We start from the raw sequence: 5,687 nt of genomic DNA on the forward strand, positions 1-5,687 counted from the left end.
ATGTTTTCAGCACACCAGAGTTAAACCAATCTGACACTTATTGCAAGACACACCCCAGACTGCGATGAAAAGCCACAAGAGCAAGCTAACACAGCACAGAGATGCTAAAGAGCACAGAGAACTCTACAAAGAGAAAGGTGGGCTCTGTATTGTCAGGTAAATCTATACAAATGGTAGTCATCTGTGGAACTGTCTTGGTGTGAAGCCTAAGAATTAATAAATTTTCTGGAAAATGGGAGGATAGATAACAGGCAAAGCACAACGAGCTGAGATATTTGATGAAACCTGCTGGCCTGCACTACTTTCCCCACATATTCCTTCCGGACAGAAGGGAAAGGGAAGGTTACCTCCCCAACAACCGAATGTGGAGCTCCAGAACCCTGGATCTTGTCCTCCATCCTAAGACACCAGATAAAGGACTGAAAGAGTTTCAAAAAGTAAAAGGCTATACAGGAACAGCTAAAACCTGGGCCTGAAACTCTGTGTTGGTGACTCTCCAGTTAAGATGTACAAAGGGAGTGCAGTAAAAACACAGAAGTGCTGTGTTTTCCCAGAGATATGGTCTCTGATTTAACAGAAAGAATCCTGAATATTGTGGCTGAATGTCTGACTGACTACAACAAATGTTGGACAGTACTGCACATTGGCTCTGCAGAAGATGGTCAGCCCCTTGAATGTGGATGTGTTTATCACCAGTCAGAAGAGAACAGGAGAGATTCAGCAGGTTGCTGGCACTGATTAACTGGCTTAAAACTGCAGTAATGTAATGTAATGTCGTTCAATGGATTTTATTAAAAATGTTAAAGTTTTCTGGATGCAAACATCTTTTTAAGGCAGATGGATTGTACCGGAACATTTCAGGTGTGAAACTGTTCACCTCTAACCTATTTTACTCCCTGCCTCGACCATCAGTTAAACCATTAGACCAGTTAGACCATCAGTCTCTGCCAAGGACATGAGACAAAAGAAAACAGCTGTCAAGAAAGATAAAACACTCTGAGATTAAAACAATCATCAAGAATCACATCTGCCAGCATCTGAGGAAAGACCTACAGAGGAAGACATCTGAACCAAGAGGAGAGTATTCACCCACTTTTGAACCTCTCATCAACAACTGTGAAGTCTGACCGCCCTTGTCCCCTCACACCCTGATTAGATCATCATATTCCTCTCTAATCGTCCTAGCTCCCTCCTCTCCCCACCTGGAGTTCACTGACCAGATGAAGGGGCTGATCAATGCTGGATTAAAAAGTACCCCCCGCCCTTCACCTTTTTTTCCCTCTACCATAAACACCCGAAGATGCCTTCTCGCCCATTCTGACACGGGAGTCGAAACCCCCCCGTCCCTCCGGGGGCTAATCATGTTTTGTCTCCTCAGCTTGATTAGGATGAAATGCAGAAAGTTGCAAGGTCAAACTGATGTGTTTTGGGCCCAGGCTGCAAAGATATCAGCAGTTATGACTCTGTCTAGGATAAACTGGAGCCCTGCAGGTCAGTAGGTTCCAAAATCTCTGTGATGATACGTAGTAGGAAAAACAGAGGACTCTGCCAAGAATTAAAAGGCAGTTATGTGATTTTGCAAACTTCTCAAACTTAGCATCTATTCTTTTTGATCCACAACCTGTCCCAAAACAATTAGCAGATTTAGCTTCTACTAAACATAAGATCACTGGCATGGAATCATGTTTAATCAATTATTTTATTATCAAGCACAAGCTTGATTTTATGTATTTAATTGGAACTTGGTTAGACCAAAGAAACAGTGGAGCTGTTCATATCAAGTCAACTCCACCCAACTTCCGTTTTGTAAGCAAAGCTAGAGTGCATAACAGAGGAGGAGGAGTTGCAGTTTTGTTTAATTACTCCCTCCAGTGTAAGCATTTGTCTTTTGGAGATTTTGCTTCTTTTGAATATGTGGCCCTTCAGTCAAACCACCGAGCCATGTTCCTAAATATTTACAGGCTGCCTAATACTGTGAAAATTTTTTCGACGATTTCACTGAACTGCTGTCTGTGAGCTGTATTGACTTTGACTGTGTTATTATTGTTGGTGATTTTAACATACGGGACTAAAGAAAGTTTGTTACACTCTGGATAGCTTTGGGTTGACTCAGCACGTGGCAGAGCCCACACATAATCGAGGGCACACTCAGGACTTAATCATCTCCAAGGGCTTAGATACTGTGCTTAGATATCCAAGGCTATTGTGTCAGATGTTGCCCTCTCTGAACATTCCTGTGTTTTAATTGGGTGTACTTTTGCAATAATATTCAAACAAAAATGATCACAAAACTTACTGAAAACATCAGTGAAATCTTTAACCAAAATTTCTCTTCTACACCTGCCTCCTGGGTCGATGGATTTAATTCTAAAATCACGAAAGGTTATTGGTTGCTCCCACGAAGAAATTTTAGAAATTCGACACTGAAATAGAAAAGAGAGTGTCAAAAAGGTGAACACAAAAAGAGATTTCACCTTTAACTGAGGAATGCAAGGCATTTTTTCTGACATCATCACCAGAAAGAATAGTAATGCTTGTGAAAAAATATGGGAGTTGGTCTGGTAGCTGGAGAGGTGCCAGACCACTTCTTGAGCACTGCCGAGGTGCCCTTGAGCAAGGCACCAAATCCCCACTACCTCAGGGGGCACCGCAAGTGGCACCCGCCGCTTTTCAGGGATTCAGGCCTGTGTGTGTGAGAGCATGTCTCAAAATTAACAGAAGGGCGAAGCAGAATTTCCCCCATGGGGATAAATAAAGCATATTAAATTAAATTAAAAACTTGGAGGACATTATACAACAACTAAAATCCTCCTCCTGCTGTCTTGATTTTCTGCAAACAGGTTTGTTTGTTTTTTAAAGTCTCCCAAGTCATGGCCACAGATCTGTTACTAACTGTAAACGTCTCTTTCCTCCCCAAGGCCCTGAAAACAGCAGTCATCAAGCCACTAAAAAAGATAATATAGACAAGTCAATATTGAACAATTACAGGCCTTTATCAAAAATTCCTCTTTTAAGTAAAATAACCAAAAAATCTGTTTTTCAACAGCTAAATAACTTCTAGACATTGAGTGACTTTTTTGATGTCTTCCAGTCAGGTTTTAGACAAAATCACAGCACTGAGACAGCTCTGGTCATGGTGCTTGTTGACATCTGTTTAAACACAGACAGTTATAAATGGTAAATGGACTTGAGCTAATGGCGCTTTTCTAGTCATCTGAAAACTCAAAACCCTTAATAGAAGCCAAAAAAATCTGGGTGTCGTGATAGACTCAGAGCTACATTTTAAAAGCCACATCAAGACAATTATAAAATTAGCCTTACCTGAAGAACATATCAAGAATTTGAGGACTTATGTGACAACAGGACCTGGAAAAACCTGTCCATGTTTTTATCTTCAGTTGTCTTGATAACTGTAACAGTGTCTGCCTAAAACATCAGTCAGACAACTGCAACTGATCCTGAATGCTGCTGCTATAGAGTCCTCACCAAGCCCAAGAAAATGGATCACATCATTCCAGTTCTGATGTCTTTACACTGGATCCCAGTCTGTCAAAGAATACATTTTTAAATCCTGTTGTTGGTTTAGGGCCAAAATACATTAGTGACCTCCTGATACACAAACCATCCAGACTGCTCAGGTTGTCTATACAATTCTGCTGTCTGTCCCCATAGTCAGAACCAACCATGGAAAAGTAGCATTCAGTTTCTATGCTCCTTATATCTGGAATGAACTCCCTAAAAATTAAGGTCTGCTGAAACTCTCAGCTCTTTTAAATCCAGGATAAAGACACATCTGTTTACAGCTGCCTTTGACTTAATAACGATTTTTAACCTTTCACTCTGTACTGAAAGAATTAATTCTTGTGGCTTGTTTGAATTATTTTTACCTAAACATGTTTTTTCAGATTTAATAACTTCAATGATTTAAAATTTTCTATGTAGTGGCGACTGGTCATTAGGGGCAGGTGGGGCACAGCTCCACCTATTAGCGTCAGAAAGAACTGTGCAAACAAAATAATGTTATCATTATTTGTTACATATTATGTCATAAGGTAATAGCTATGATAAGCATGTTTGTCATTTGCATCGGATAATTTCTATTTTATTTCATTTTTAACTAAAAATAAAGTTTAAATACTCCAGTTTGCGTCTGCAGTCGAACTACGCTGGCCGGAGGGGCAAACTCGGGTGGGGCAAGTGGGGCTCACAGCTCCTATCCCCACTGAAACGTCATGCGTTCTTTTAGATTTGATTGGCTGATTATTCAGAAGGGACCGGCTGATTGGCTGATCAGTCCATCAGTCCAGAGAGTAATGTCAATTTCCTTGTTTATCTTATCATAAAGGGGTTGTGCCCCACCAATTTTTCACACACAGAAACGCCACTGGTTCTATGTATCTTTCCTTTTCTCTGTCATGATTCATTTAATGTCTTGTGTGAAGCCCTTTGAATTGCCTTATTGTTGAAATGAGCTATATAAATAAACATGGCTTTCCTTGCCTTGCATAAGTGGTGAAAATGGGCCTTACAGTATCCATTTGTATATTTTGGTCATATGCACACAGCAGTGCCCCTCTGTGGTCACCCAGGTTTAGTGCATACCTTCTCATCTGCATTTGAATATACAGATTTACAGTAAAATGAAATTGTGTTTTATGTATTTAAAAGTGTTGCAAGTTTAAAAGCAGAAAGTATAGAAAACCACTAAAGGATGTAGTTGGGGTCAGATATCACACCTGAGAAACCAGTTTAAATTCATTTCTATGGCACTGCAGAGCATTTTTGAGAAATGAGTCAGGCTATCAATCAATCGGTGTCATTTACACACAACTGGCAAACTACGATGGGAGATTCATTACATTCTTCAGTCTTCTAAAGATGTTTGATGACTTTATTAACTTATGGGGAGCAGTGTTGGTCTGTGGTACCAACAGCACTAATCTGCTTTAAGTTTCATTAATGACTCGTAATTAAACGTCACGACGTCGCACTGGGACGTGAGCTCAATTAATTGCCGAACCAGAGTCAGAGCGTCCTGTCTCCACCACAGCAAAAGAGCTACACCGCCTCCTCCATCAGAGCCTGATCTATGCTGCCTTTATGTGCTGTGGGAAGTCAGGAAACACTGCTGGCTTAGTGCAAAAGACACTCCGCAGCTAATGCATACAAGACCTATTGCGTTTTACCTAATGGTACTCAGTGCTTTCAATTAGAAATCACACGATTAAATATGGTGAGCAAAACAGACACCCCTGAACCTTTTTGTCTTGTACTTTAACACATTTAATATTAATTTCAGCTATAAAATGTTACATGCACTTGTATTATGAGTATGTCCTTGTATTTACTATGTTTTATCATATCCAGGCTGCTAGTCATTTTACGTTTTAGAAAGAATTGCTGAAACTAAGATTATTATTTCAGCTCCCCTATAAAAATGTATGTGCAGTACATACTCATTATACTCTCATCTCTGTCAACATTTCTAAATAAAAAGAATATTCCAAAAAAAAAAAAAAAAAATGTATGTGCACATTGAAATATGTGCTTTGCAAAACATGTGGGAAGAAGGAAATGCTCTATACTAGTTTATTAAACAGTTATTATTATTAAATATCAGCATCATATTTGGACAAGAAACACAACACTTTGTTTGGGCTAGAAGAAAACTTCGCGGAGCATGTTTA

Source organism: Symphodus melops, assembly GCF_947650265.1.
Source record: "Symphodus melops genome assembly, chromosome: 22".
Classification (NCBI taxonomy): domain Eukaryota; kingdom Metazoa; phylum Chordata; class Actinopteri; order Labriformes; family Labridae; genus Symphodus; species Symphodus melops.